This window comes from Capricornis sumatraensis, chromosome 16, assembly GCF_032405125.1.
Source record: "Capricornis sumatraensis isolate serow.1 chromosome 16, serow.2, whole genome shotgun sequence".
Classification (NCBI taxonomy): Eukaryota; Metazoa; Chordata; class Mammalia; order Artiodactyla; family Bovidae; genus Capricornis; species Capricornis sumatraensis.
Genome location: NC_091084.1, coordinates 74,587,828 through 74,602,759, shown reverse-complemented (window position 1 = coordinate 74,602,759; position 14,932 = coordinate 74,587,828). Strand labels below are relative to the sequence as shown.

The window sequence follows — 14,932 nt, the reverse complement described above, 5'->3', positions numbered from 1 at the left end:
GGTTTCCTATTGCACACAGCCAGGAGCCTTCTTGATTATCCATTGGCAACAGGTGATCTGTATTTCAAGGTGTTCACACAGGTTTCTTGGCTGGAGGAAGCTTAAACACATCCATCTACTTTTGAATCTCCCCCAAACCGCACTGAAACGATAGTCAAGGGATGGTTTCGAAGCCATGAAACTATAAGGATAGGGAGAATAGGAGAGGGAAAAACAGCGTGAAAAAGGCTGCTGCTAATCAGCAACCAGACAGGTTGTAGCTGAATTAGATCCCAGATGGCTAGATCCCAAACCAACACTTGGGGAAAAGCAGTCATTTAACCTGATTGGCGCTGCAGAATCCCCTGGAGGATCAGGAGTGTTCAGCCCCGAGGATCTCTGGAGGGCTTCACAGGTGGCTCAGTGGTAAAGAACCTGCATCAGTGCAGGAGATGCAGGTTCGATCCCTGGGTCAGGAAGATCCCCTGGAAAAGGAAATAGCAACCCATTCTGGTATTCTTGCCTGGGAAATCCCATGGGCAGTGGAGCCTGGAGGGCCACAGTTCAAGAAGTTGCAAAATAGCCAATCACGACTGGAAGTGGGAATGGTGGGCTGAAATAAGGGGTCTGGTTTAAAGTTCGTAGAAAAGCAGGTGGAGTCACAGGTCCCCTTCCCATTCCTCATAGTTGGGAAACCCCACATGGACCCTGCCCCTCCCGCTCACTCCCACATGACAGAAGATGCGGAGAAACTGAAAGAATCTTGTCAGGAACTCCCACGAACCCAAAGAAACTGACACCAGGGGTTCCCAGAAACAGGGGTTCACTCCAACCCTCCCACAGTGAAGCTGCAACACGGCACCCTCTGCTAAGCTAAACAACAGACAGAAAACAAAAGCCCGTGATATTTGCATCCCACCCGAGAGATTCCAGTTTAATGGTCCAGGATGTGGCCTGGGCACGGGGATTTTAAAACCTCCCCACACGAGTATAATGTGCAACCAAGGCTGAGAACATCTGTTGAAGACACGTGTCTCCCTCACTGAGGTCCATCAAAGCTGCTCTAGCTAAGTCCCCGAGGCAGATGCTTCTGGAAACATCTTGGAAGGAGAGCCCAGTCTTTATCTCCAGTCCAAACTTTCCTGGGGGCCAGAACCGGCAGCTCCACTGGATGCCTTAAAAGCACCTCAGATCCAGACACACACCACGGTCTTTACCCTTAAACCTCGCCCTTGCTACCCCTCACCCCAGGGACAGCCACTGCTGTCCACCCCATCACAGAAGGCAGCATCCTAAGACTTATCCTTGACGTGCCCTGTAAATTCTATCTTCTGAGCGTCTCCCACGACCGCCACCTTTGTCCCCCCATCGACCCCAGTCACGCTGAACAGCCATCAGCTGTCAGTAGAGCGTAATGCGACAGTCTCCTCCTGACAGATCTCCCTACAGGTCCATTCTCTATGCCACACCAAGCTAGACCATCTCAAAACACCAGCGCTAGTCATGCTGGTCATTCCTCTGCCACAAGCCACCCATGCTGGGTCAGTTGCCAGGGGCTGCCGTAACAAAAAGCCACAAGCCAGGGGCTTAGGCGGCCGAGCTCTATCGTCCCACTACTCTGGAGGCCATAAGGCTGGGACTGGGTGAGGCAGGGCTGCTCCCCTCTAAGAGCCGGGAAGGAAGATCTGTCCCACGCCTCTCCTTGGGCTTCTAGGAGCCTCCGTTATCCCGTGGCTTGCACGCGGCTCTCCCTGTGTCTCTCCATGGTCTTTCCCCTGCTTGCGTCTGCCTCTGTTCAAATCTCTCCCTTTTAAAAGGACATCAGTCATATTGGATGAGGGCCCGCCCTCATGACCTCCTCTTGATTGTCTGCAAAGAGCCTATTTCCAATAAAATCACACTCACTGGGGACTTCCCTGGTAGTCCAGTGGTTAAGAATCTGCTTTGCAAAGGAGGGGGACGTGGGTTTGATCCCTGGTCAGGAAACTAAGATGCCGCACGCCATGTAGCAACTAAGCCCATGCCCCCGCTGCTGAGCCCACATGCTCCGGAGCCCACGCGCCGCAACAAACTCATGTGCCACAACCAAGACCCAACGCAGCCAAATAAAGAAATAAATGTAAAAACTCACCTTCACAGGTACTGGGGGTTAGGGCTTCAACGTCCTTCGGGGGGAGGGAGAGACACAATTCAACCCTGACATGTGGCTGCTCACTGTTTTCAGAATCAAAACCAACTTCAGCCCAGGCCATCCTGTTCCTGCGAGGGCTGGCCCAGCTGCCTCTCCCGCTTAATTCTCTCCCTTTCTCTCTGGGCTCCAAATGCCCTGGCCCCCTTCCCCTTAAATGTAGCTCACCTTCCACCATCTCCTGGGGAGTGGAACTCTCTCCTTCCTGCCCCCTCACTTACCGGCTCCTACTAGCCCCCTCCACCGCCTCCCAGTCTCTCCCAGGTCAGGTCATGTTCCCCGGGAAACACTCTCCTTTGCCCTCTCCACCCTCAAAACCTCTACATGGCAACGAGCTATTCGTGCTGTCTTCTCCACCAGAAAGAAGGTAAGCTCCCTGAGGACAGACACTAAATCAGTTCTGTTGACAGCATCACCCATGCACCTCCTCCATGAGGCCAGAGAATCATACGCACGACAGGAAGATGTCATCCTCCAATACGGAGGCACGAGAGCCTTCTTAGTTGCTGTGGAACCAGAGACTCAGGTTGGAATCCCAGTGCCTCAACAGCCCTGGTAGGCCACCTAACCTTCCAGAGCGCGAGTCTTCACTGAACAATGGGACTAAGGACACCCTCCCCCACAACACCTGGCACCCTGCCCTGCAAGTTCTAAGCGGGGTTCATTCTCCTCTGCCTGGAAAAGGTATGAAACTGGGGATCACAGCAGGGGCAGAGGCTCCCAGCACCACTGTGCCCACACCACTCTCCCTGTCTGGGGTGTATCTTATTCTGTCCAGGGTGGGAATGGGACTAAAGCAGTGGTCTAACCTCAGACAGACACGGTGCCCCGCCTTTTATAGTAAATATTTAGTCACATCCCCTTTACCTCCCAAGATGAAATTCTTGGGAACAAAAAACTACCCATTCACGAAACTAAAATACAAATACACACACACACTCACACACACACTCAGCTCTAATGCTAATACACAGGAGAAACAAAAGAAAAATATTTTACACTAAAATCACAGACATTTGAAGACTATTTCAGTAATGGTATGACTACACCAATGGTATGACTACACACATTTGAGAGATGACTCTGAATGACCCAGCTACAAATCCAGGCCACCACAGAGCCTTAAGTCAGCCACTCAGACACCTCCTGGGGCATTGCCAGGGAGGTCTTTATTTTCTGAGCTGGTGAAAAATGCCTGGTAAACAGTACAAAAGAGATTAATGTAATTGCAATCTGGAAAAATGAACCAAATATAAAAAGGCAAAAAGTACTTTGTATTTAGATGTCAAACAGAATGATATTCCAGGTTCAGATACTTAAAAACAGATTCTCCCCCACAACAGCGGTTTTCGAAGTGTGGTCCCCGGACCATCAGAGTCAGCATCACGTGGGAGTTGTTAGAAACACATACTCACTGCAGACCCAGTGAATCAGGAAGCTGGGCCGGAGCTCAGGGATCTGTGCTTTCAGGCCTTGTGCGTTCAGGTGTGGAAGCGCTGCCCTGCAGGAATGTGGGAGGCAGGGGAGTTTCTGCCCAGCCCAGAATCCGCAGAATCCTTGGCCGGTGGGCCGCCTGTCCCTGGAGTCACCCAAAATGCACCCGCTGAGTTCTGAACATCCCTGCTGAGAACCACTGGACCATCTATGGTCAATAGGAATCTTCTCAGGTTTCCTGAAATCCTTGACCTTGGCATGGGACCACTGAGAGGGGGCAGGCATTGGAATGAGCAGGCGATGGGGCAGGGAGTCACAGAGCCAGCTGGGATGCCAGGTGTCCTGGCCCAGCCATGCTGCTCACCCCGGCAGGGTTGGCCATGGGACTGGTTCTGCTTCCGGTGGCTGGAAGTGTTAGGGGAAAGGGAGGCTGAGCTTCCAAAGGGCCTTTCAAACTGCAGCTGTGCGCGCTTGGCCCTGGAGGCAGGCCTGATCTCGGCCCTCCGGCTGGTACAGGGGGTGGCGCAGAGATTTGTCCTCTAAGCATCTGTGACCGTCTGAGAGTCTGAGACATGACCCACGACCCAGCCCGGCCCATTCCACGAAGGAAGGGGAGGGACAGCCTCCTGGGTCTGGGCTCATGCAGCTGTACAATTTGGTCCTAGAATGCTGAGAGTGCCCGGAGGCCCCCAGAAAGAGTGCCTGACCTAGAGCCACACTCCCACCCTCCGTGAGCTCTCCCCACGCCCGCCCTGACCGACGGGCAGGCCAACAGGCCAGGAAGGGCGGGGATCCATGAACGGCTCAAGTCACTCCAGTCCAGCGTGGTCTGGACTGTGTCTATGCCGGCACGTGGGGATGGCCGGGAGCCCATCTCCCTCCATGGTCGGGGGTCTGCCTGTCGGTCTCCACACACACACTGGAGCTAACATCACACTGGTGGTTGCCTTGGCAGAGACGGCCAGTGCTCACCCGAATCCACATCCTCCCCTCCTTCTGGGGCACACACGAGCCCCCGGGTCCCACTTCCTCACTCAGGGGTGGCCATGTGATGGGGTTTTAGGCAACAGGACAGGAGTAGAGGCGGCCTGTATCAATTCTTTTAAGTGTAGCTGGACCTCCTCACATTCTCACTTTCTCTTTCTGCCCATTGGGTACAGATGACAACAGGGACCTAAATAATGGTAGAGCCTCGAAACGGAGGGAGCGTGGGTCCCCTGATGACTGTGTGGAGGAAGCCACATACGGACCGGAGCATGCCTCTCAACCTTATATGTGAAAGGAGCATACTTCCAGCATGTGGGCATCATCAGAGAGCGTGTGGTCTGCACTGGCTAACGTGTCCCATCGCACCAGTGCGTAGACTATCGGGTCTTCTCTGTTGCAGCTGGCAGTGGGGGTGGCATTTGTTAGAGTCTTTCCCTTGCAGTAGGGGGTGAATCTCTAACACTGATCCCACCTTCCACTTAGGTAAATTGAGGTTGACCATCAGAGGTGTCTCAGCAGCCATGAATGCACTCATCAAAAGTCAGTGATGAGTCACATGCCAAAAGTTAATGATTGTCAACAGGCCAAGCCAGTCCTAGGCTCTCAGGGCACAAGGTAAACGTGATGCATTCCTGCCCAGGGGCTGAGGGCATAGACCTGTGGCCACGTGATAATGATCACCACGGGGAGGGACACAGTGGGGGCACGAACACCTGGCAGGTAGAGCCCAGATCCAGGACGGATTTGTCCTGTCTAAGAGGCTGGGAAGACTCTACCTAGCAGTGGCAGGTAACTGGGACAGCCCTGAAAAGAGGAGGGAGAGGTTAGGAAAAGAAGGGGAGGGAGGGAGAAATTCCGAAAAAGGAGAAGGGCTCGTGCAAAAGCAAGGCATGTGAAAGGGCTGAGTTGTTTGGGAAGTAGTGATGGAGACGAAGTATCCTCAGGACCAGGTTAAAGACAGGGTTGGTGGGGGTGGGGAAGGCATCACTGGGACCAGATCACAGAGAGCCTGAGTCCAGCATGAATGTTGGAAGGTTATGAGGAATGGAATGACACCATCCTTACCATCCTCATCCCAGGGTTTCCACCTGGAAAATATTTCACGTACTGTGATAGAAGAGCTGAGTACTCTGCTGACGCAGCAAACCTGTGGGGCAGGTTCTCTAGGATCCCATTTTGCAGATGACAGAATGAAGGTTCCAAGCATTTAAAAACTTGCCCAACGCCACCCAGTTGTAGGGCTGGGACTTGGACTCACTAGAACATAAGCTTCCTACTTCATTTAGGTTACTGCTGTAGCACAGACTCAGACCGCAAATATTTGGGGGGCGGTGGTGAATAAATAAATCTAATTCCAAAACTCTACAGCGCTAATCAGACTTTTTATTTAGAAAGATGCCCTTGGCTCTAGCGGGATGGAGAACAGAGGCGGCAAAGCCAGCAAGAAGGTCTGGCAGCGCCCCGGGAGAGGCTGGACCCACGCAGCAGAAGAGGAGATGGAAGTGACGTAGAAGAGCTGGGTGGGCAGACTCTGTGGGCCAATCAGGTAATAGGAGCTGCAATTTATTGAGGATAATAAGATGAGATGGTTGGATGGCATCACTGACTCGACGGACGTTGAGTTTGACTAAGCTCCAGGAGCTGGTGATGGACAGGGAAGCCTGGTGTGCTCTAGTCCATGGGGTCGCAAAGAGTCGGTTGGACATGACTGAGCGACTGAACTGAACTGAACTGAATAGGAGCTACAATTACTAAGTGTCCAGCCCTGTCCTAAGCACTTCACCAGCATGAACTCAGTATCTCTTCCCCGCAGGCCCGTGAATAGGGGATCTCCTTAGCTCCATTTCACAGATGAGTAAACTGAGGCACGGAGAGATGAAAGGTCACGGGTCTAGTAAATGAGGGTGTGGCACACCAGGGTCAGAGCTCTGTGCAGGGAGGAGGAGGGGCAGGAGAGGAGGCAAGGGCGGCTCCCAGGTTTCTCGAGGAGTGACTGGGGCAATTAAGACCAGCCAGGCAGCAAGCCAGGGGACTGTCCGGCTTCCTGGCAGAGCCAGCATTCTGGGTGGCTGTGTTTCTCTGCGGGTCCCTGAGGTCACTCTGGAGGAAGCCGTGTATGGGACTACAGATGACTCCACCCAGCGCTCAACCCCAGCAGTGATGACTGCTGCCGGGGCCCTGATGATGCTGACGGCCGCGAGGGGCCAGGCTTGCAGAAGCAGGGGCCTGGGCGGGCAGGGGCTGAGCCCTGACAACGGGGGGGCCAACCCCAGCTTCCCACTTTCTCCATATTGCCAACAAGTGACCAGCCCCCCCCCCCCCCACCAAAGCCCCCTTTGGGCACCTGACCTTTGCCCCTCCTGGCCGAGGCCGTGATGCCTGAGCTGGGAGTCAGGATGTGGGGGCTCAGGCCATGCGGAAGGAAAGGGCTGGGGGTGAGGAGCCAGGGAAGGACAAGGTCCAGCTCGGAGTCCCTCCCGTGAGCAGAGACCTGCAGCCACCACATGGCCCCAGGCAGCAGAGGAAACAGCAGGCTTCCCAAAATAGACCAGGAGCGTGCAGCTCGGCGGCATTTCCCTGCTCCCACCATCTGGCCGAGCCTGGGCAGGAAGAGAGGCAGGGGGTTGAGGGGGCGGGGGGCAGGGTGTGGGGGGAGCAGCGCTTGGATGGGCTCCCCCGAGCCAGGCGGACGCCCACCGTCACCCAGCGCCTCTCCCTGCCAGGTTGGCCCTTCCTCTTCTGTGGACTCTCATGACAGGGCTGCCAAGACAAGGATATTGCCCCGTAGGAAATGAGGCAGGTGCAGCTCAGAGAGGTGAAGCGATTGGGCCAAGGCCACACAGCTGGCAAACGGCAGAGCTGAGTGGGTCTGAGTCCCGGGCGGAGGCACGAGGCAGCCTGCCCACCCCGGACCCTGCTAGGAGTCTCCTGCCTGTTGGCTCAATCTCTGCTTAGACCAGCTCCCCTTGAAAGCCAAGTTCATAAGGACCCGCCTGGTGGCACTGGCCTGCCTGCATTGGGCGGGCCAGGGCAAAGGGAGGCTCGATGCCGAAGAATGGTAGGGGCGTGGTGGGCAGACCCTGCTAGGGTTCTGCAGGGGAGGAAGGCGGGGCCCCTGCAGAGCCTTGAGGCTCTCCCATGCTGGGTGGTTTCCCCAGGATCGCTCAGCCCAGAGCATTCGATCCCCTTCCAGCCCCAAAGAAGGGGCCTCGCACAGGCCTCTCCCACTATCACCATCACAACCTGCCCGCCTGGAGGCACCGTTACACCTGCTCCTCTCAGCTGCCTCGAGGGGGTGGACAGGGTCTGGCAACTCCTCGTTTTAACCGAGGGTCCTGAGGCTCAGAGAGGTGAAGGGGTGTCTCTGAAATGAGGCAGCCAGCCAGGACTTCAGACTGTGGCGTTCATTCAGTCGCTCAGCAAGCATTTGCTGGATGCAAGCTGTGTCTGGGGATACCTCTGGGGCCACGCACTCAGGGAATGGAGACGCCTACTCCAGGGCACTTTCCTTGGCCCCTGACTCCTTCCTACACTTGCAGCGAGGAAGGTGGAGGGGGTGGCGGTGTCTTGCTTCCAGCGCTGGCCCAGCAGGGTGGGTGGCGAGGGTGGGGTTGTTGGGTGTCACCATGAGGCCGTGCCACCCCGACACTCAGCCCAGAGGAAGGCCCACAGAGCCCAAGGCTGGCACTGAACTGCACAACCCAGTGAGCCGACCTCGGGCTGGTCTGAAGGCCCAGAGGTCTGGAGGTGGGCTGAAGGCAAAAGTGGCCTCAAGTCTTCCATGAAACAGTGCTGGAGTGAAGGAAGGAAATGAGGGGGAGATGGAAGGAAGAAGGGAATGAGGCAAGAAGAAAAAAGAAGGGAGAAAAAGACAAAAAAGCAAGGATGACTGAGAGAGCCTCTTTGTGAGAAGAGGGGAGAAGAGGACAGAAACCATGACCTGGAACTGAAAGCCCAGTTCTGAATCCTAAAGAAGCCTGAGTCTTGCTCTCCCATCTTCTCCCCAGAGCTGTGACCACCCCAAGCTTCCTGGAACCCAAACAAGCGGTATAACAGAGCATGTGGGTGGGGCGCACCAGGGAGGGCTTCCTGGAGGAGGGGAGCCAGGACCCAGGTGACGGAGATGAGCGTGGAGGCTGTGGCTAGCGGCTGGTGGCAGCCTCTGCAGGTACCTGCGTCCTGTGGCTGTGTCCCTTGTCTGTGGGCTTCCCTTTCAACGAGAAGTCTAGGCGAAGGCCAACCTGGTTATGATCTTCCTTCCAGCTTTAAGGCTGCTGAGAGAGCTGGAACTGGGCGTCACTGGGCTCCAGGGCCAGCTCCTGGAGCAAATAGCACCAGGCCCTATGAACCTACCTGCCTGGGGACCCGCTGGTGAACTACAGATCCTGGTCTTGTGGAGCGCTGTCTGATGGGAGAAACCAACCCTGTGCACAGTGAGCCCCTTCACTGAGGGGCCCTGAGCCACGAGGAGGGCAGACAGGGGGCCTCTGAAAAATAGGGGCTTCAGGCAAACCCAAGTGAGGCTTCCTGCCCTCCAGCAAAGGCTTGGCTTCCCTGAGCCCTTTCCAGGCCCACACTGAAGCTGGGAGTCCCAGGGGCGCCTATATTTTCACCAGGCAGGTGGGAGCGGGAGAGAAGGCAGGGAGGAAAACCGCATCCATTGACGCCTTCCGGCCCTCTCCCAAGTCACTTTGATCGGGATTTGGTTGACGCCTTCTGGTCCTCTCCCGAGTCACTCTGATTTGGATTTGGGGACTTCCTGAAAAAAAAAACAAAACCCACACTCATGGAAGCCAAAAATTCATCATTAGAGACATTTGGGAAGAGGAGGTGTTATAAGTTATTTCACCTCCCCAAGCCTCAGTTTCCTCCTCTGTAAAATGGGAATAAGTACAGTACCTACCACACAAGGTGAAGATGAGATAAGGCAACATACATAAAGCCCTTAGCTGACTCTGTGGCTCCAGCCGTTGTTACCTGTTATGATTCATTATTGCTATTCTGTCTTCTTTATGATTATCCACACAACACCAACTCTGTACCGAGCCTTGTACTTGGCACTGCAACCATGAAGAGGAATGAAACAGTCCCTGGGCTCCAGGAGTTCATAGTCAAGTACACAGGGCAGGCTAAAGTCAGCAGGCAGTTGTTCACATATTAGTATGAAGCAGCTTCATAAACCATTTGTCTTTGAAAGGGGGGAGGTTGTGAGATCAAGTCTGTAGGAGAGAGAGGTTCACACCGTGGAAAACACTTGCCTGCGCCTAGAACATCAGAGGAATTCATCCATTGGGATCAGAGTGGGGATAGAGAGCTGACCTCTGGGACAGAAACCAGGGAAATCAGCTTCCAGGCAGATTCTTCCAGATTTTGCTGATCCTCGGCCTGAGGAAGTTCCCTGCAGGAGGTGGGGGAGCGGGAAGGCATCCGCCTAAAGTGCCAGAAAGGAAAAATCTTCTGGGCCTGCCAAAAGCACGTCATTGTTCCCACCATACCCCAGCCTCAGACCCACCTCCGCAGGGACCGCCGCCCTGCCTTGGCCTTGAACTTGGGAACGCTGGCTTCTCTGCATTCTGTTTGCTTGGGAGGAGCTTCGGGGCCTATTCTGAAGTTGGCTCGCCCTCCTCCTGCGCTGTGTCCCCAGCTCCTCCCCTAGACGGGGACAGACACTGCAGGGGCCTGGGCCACCTCCGTTGTCTGCGAGGAGGCTGGGTTCAGAGGCAGGCAGAGCGGGCCTGGGAACGTGGGCGGTGGAGTGGGGAGGCTGGGTGGGCTGGTGACCCAGATATCACTTCCTGTCCCGCTTCCCTCCATTCCCAGACACCAGCTGGGGCTGGACACAGGCCGCAGGCCAGCAGGGAACCGACAGTCATCCCCTCGCTGTGAAGCCAAGACTCAAGTTTCGCTCCAGCCTGGAGTCGGGCGTCCTGGAGCCCACCTGGACGCCGCCTGGACAGCGCTCCGAAGGCCTTTCTGATGGAGGCGAGGAGTGTGTCCACCAGGTCCACCGCCCCCACCTCCACTTCGGCACAGGAACAAACTGAGCCCGGGGTGCAGCTGAGACCTGACGAAAGTGACACGGTGGGTTGGTGGCAGGGGCCGCATCCAGGCCCAGGTCTTCTGACTCCACGTTGCTGGAAAGTTCAGGATAAACGCAGGTGTGAATGAACAAATGTATGAAAATCCTGAGGCCTGTGCCCCTGCCACGGTGACAGGGGAAGTGAAGAATCCATCAGACAGCTCTTCATGAGGAACTGAGAGGACCAGGACCCTAGAGAGAGGGAAGCGGGTCCGGCAGTGCCCACACCATGCCAGTTCTTGGAGTGGGGGCATCCCTAGAACTTTATTTAGCTCTTCCGGGATGGGAGTGGTGAGGGAACTCTTTCCTTCATTTAGTTAGCAGAAGTTTATTGGGGGAATCTCAGATGCTGGGGGCCTCCCAGGTGGCACTAATGGTAAAGAATCTTCCTGACAAAGCAGAAGACATGGGTTCGATCCCTCGGTTGGGAAGACCCCCTGGAGGAGCAAGCGGCAACCCACTCCAGTATTCTTGCCTGGAAAATTCCATGGACAGAGGAGTCCGAGGGGTTACAGTCCATGGGGCCTCAGAGAGTCAGACGCGACTGATCAACTGAGCACACACCTAACAGCATTTGCTGGCCATGAAGTTTTCCCAGCAAACCCTTCAGACAAGGTCCCTGCACTTGGAGAGACAATCAAACGACCAGCCAGCAAAGGAACGAGGGGTGACCAATGGCAACACCCATGTGGCGGGAGCAGACAGGGTTGGGATGCACTTGACAGAAAGGAGGGTTTGGAGGGCTTTGCCTCTCTGAAAAGATGGCATTTAGGCTGAGCCCACGGAAAGAGAAGGGACCAGCCTGGTGGAGCTCTGGAGAAAGGGCTGTTCCAGGCAGAAGAAACAGCAGGTGCAAGGGCCCTGAGGTCAGCATGATCTCAGCATTGTCACCAAAACAGATAAAAGGCCACGACAGGTGGCTGGAACTCCATGAGGGAGCGGGGCGGTGGGGTGGGGGGGGGTGGGGGCAGGTACCAATAAGGTCTGTGAGGTAGGCCAGGTCACACAGGGTTTTGTGACCAGGGTGTGAAGCTTGGGTCTTATTCTGAAAGCACCAGGGATCCAGGGAACGGTTATAAAGCAGGAGGGTTGATGGCATCCAATTTATGTGTTAGGAACATATTTTACTCTGAATGGGCTTCCCTAGTGTCTCAGACGGTAAAGACTCCGCCTGCAATGCAGGAGACCCAGTTTCGATCCCTGGGTCGGGAAGATGCCCTGGAGAAGGGAATAGCAGCTACCCATTCCAGTATTCTTGCTTGGAGAATCCCATGGACAGAGGAGCCTGGGGTCACCAAGAGTCAGACGTGACTGAGCGAGTAACACTCGCACTTCCAACACTTTACTCTGAATAAAGGGTGGATGGGGACGAGATGGGAGAGAGGGGGCAGCAGGGAGACTGGCTAGGAGGCTGTGCAGTGATCAGGATGAGCGATGCTGTCACCCAGAGGGAGGCAGTGTGGATGGTAAAAGAAGCGGGCTGCCTGAAGAGAGCTATAGGGAACAGGAGTGACAGCCCCTGAAGGAGTTGCTGACTGAGCGGGGGAGAGACAAGGCTGCTTTCCGGCTTTAGTGACCAGACAGATGGCGTTTCGTAAGCCTGGGGGAGAGTGAAACGAAGTGCTTGGCTTCAGACAAGTTAAGTTAGAGACGCCTTTAGACATCCAAGGGAGATGTGAAGGAGACAGCTGGATGTTCACAGCAATGACAAGAATCCTGATCCTCATACATGCTTTGTGTTCTATTTCCTGTTTGCCCTGTGTCTCCCCACCAGGCTTTGCCCTGCAAGGGCAGGAGCTGAGCCTGGCTTTGCTCCTAACCCTGTTCTCAGCCCTGAAGCTGGTGCTGAGCTGGAGCCTGGTGGGCGGGGAGGTAGGGAAGTGCTCAGTAAATATTTATAAAATAAACTGAACAGAGAGAGGCTGCTGGGTGTGTAGCCTGTCTGCTGGGTGGGAGCTGGAAATCGAGGGCCCTCCCCTGCCCTAAGACAGACCCTGCCCGAGGAAACAGTCCAGGCTGATCCCCTGGGAAACTCGGGTGGGTAGCTGGGTGTGTAGCCTCTCTCTTCTGGGTGGGAGCTGGAAATCGAGGGCCCCCCGAGACAGACCCTGCTTGAGGAAACTGTCCAGGTTGACCCCCTGGGAAACTCGGCTGCTGGCTTCCAGCTTTCCTATCTCTCACTGTGGCCTCCTTCCCTCCTGCCAACTTCCTGCCAGGAAACACAGCGCCCCCAGGCATAAATCATTAACTAGCACCACCTCTTAGGCCTGCGCTTTGGTTCCCAAAGCACTTTCCTGCCATTATCTTGAGTGATCTTCAGACGACCATGGGAGGTGGGCAGAGGCAGGCCCACTTGATGGCTGCTCCCCCCAGGAAACGAGGGAAGAAGTGTTTAGGGCCTCACTGGCACGACCGAAACTCACCAAGAGTCTGGGGGCGTGTTCTGTTCTCCTGGGATATTGCCCTGAAAACAGAAAGGCAGAGGATCCCCTGAAAAGACTCTGGCTGGTGGCGCTGCAGGCTTTGTGACCACTGACCAGAAAAGCGTGCAGGGCTGGGGGGGGGTACCCTTGGGGACCCACTCCACAGAGCCACTCCCCATTTTAAACAGGGGCCGTGGGACAGCCGGCCTCCCTCCATGTTGCTCCATGTCCGCAGCCCAGGCTCCCCCTCTTCTGAGGACGACGCCCACCAGGGGTTCTTTCCAGCCTCCTCCACAGAGTCACCCATGCTCCCAGGCTCACTCTGCCGCCCCCTGAGCTGAGCTTCCCTGCGGGCCACGGAGGTGGCCCAGGCCCCATGTGGTATCTGTGTCCCCATGCGTGGGAGGAGGCTGGAAAGAACCTACTGTGCTGCCTTGGCCAACTCCCTTTTTTCTCCCTGGGCCTCAGTTTTCCCATCTGACAAATGGGAAGTTGGATGAAACTGGATGGGTCCCTGGCACCCCTGCAATTCTTTGAGTCTCTCTCTCTGATCTGAAGGTCCCTGGACCCCAGCTTCGAGTGGTCCCCAGGGTGTGAGCTGAAGGCTTTGCCCCACCCCCACATCCCCCCAATGCCCCTGCCCCCGGGTCACCTCTCTGGTGCCCCTTGCCTGTTGCCAGGTGGTCCCCCAGGGGTCCCTCCATTTCCGAGCAGCCTCCACTTGGTCCAGCAGACACACGCCACCTGCTCTCCACATCGAAGGCCCGTGGCCCAGGCTTGGAACAACTTCCCTCAGTTGGGCAAGGCTGTGACAGGAAAGGGACAAGACCTGACCCCTGCTTGGAAAGCCAGTTGTGCAACACAGCCCTGTGAGGGGAGGCACGTGACCGACGGGAACGGCTGCCGGAAGGAGCCAGGGCCTTCTTTGAAATGAATATCTTGGCAAGATCAACGGAGAAAAGGTCCTTTTGGACGCCACTGACTCTGGGTCACTGCTAATGCATTCAGAGCCTGGCCGTGGCGCCGTGTCCCAGCCGCATCCCCGAACACGGAGCCTTGCTGGGTCACTGTCACCTGGGACGTGGGGAGCTGCAGGAACATATAATATAAGCTACCCTTCCGGCTTCTGCACACCCAAACCTCTTGTTTGTACTTACAAGCAGTCTAAAGCTGCAGTGCATTCCTCTGGGCATCCTCTCCCAAGGCAAGGGAGCAGCATATTTTTAGTAACAAGTGAAAGTCTTTTGTATCGAGCCTAATAGATAAAGTAGATGATGTCTTTGGATGCTAGTGGGGGTGGAAGTAGGTATAGGAGCGTTTAATGGTGAAACAGATTTTTTTTTTTCCCCTTATAATGTAAGGTGTTTCTGAAGATGATGAAATATTGACATCATTGTTTGGAATAAGTGCATGATAATGGCTGTGTGTGTTAGACACCTACCTACCATGTGCCAGAAACAGGGCTCAGAATCAGATTTTTTTTTTAAACTTCTTTCAGGGATTAAAGGCATTAAAATATTCTTTTCCCCCTTGAATCCATTTTTTCTGCTTTTGCCTTTCAGAGAACTTTTTGTATCTAAACATTCACTGTACTGGCATAAAGTTGTTTATAACATTCCCTTCCTCGTTTGATGTCTGCAGAATCTCTAGTTATGTCTACTCTCATTCCAGATACGGATCATTTGTGTTCTTTCTTCTTATTAGTTTCACAGATGAGGAAACTGAGGTTCCAGGAGATAACGGGGTCACCCAAGCAATAGTGGGTTAAGAAGCTGGAATCCAAACCACATCTGATTCTCCCTGCTTCCACCAGGCCCTTTATGATTATCTTTAAGCACAGCA

At 55.0% G+C, this 14,932-nt stretch overlaps 1 long non-coding RNA gene across 1 annotated transcript; it reads right to left on the bottom strand.

Annotated features, from left to right (window-relative positions):
• Window positions 1-10,645: 10,645 nt before the first annotated feature.
• Window positions 10,646-13,869, bottom strand: LOC138092620 (uncharacterized). Its single transcript, XR_011146010.1, has 3 exons — window positions 13,761-13,869; window positions 13,091-13,131; window positions 10,646-10,859 (listed from the first exon to the last, which is right to left on the bottom strand). It is a non-coding gene; the product is annotated as an uncharacterized lncRNA (long non-coding RNA).
• Window positions 13,870-14,932: the final 1,063 nt, after the last annotated feature.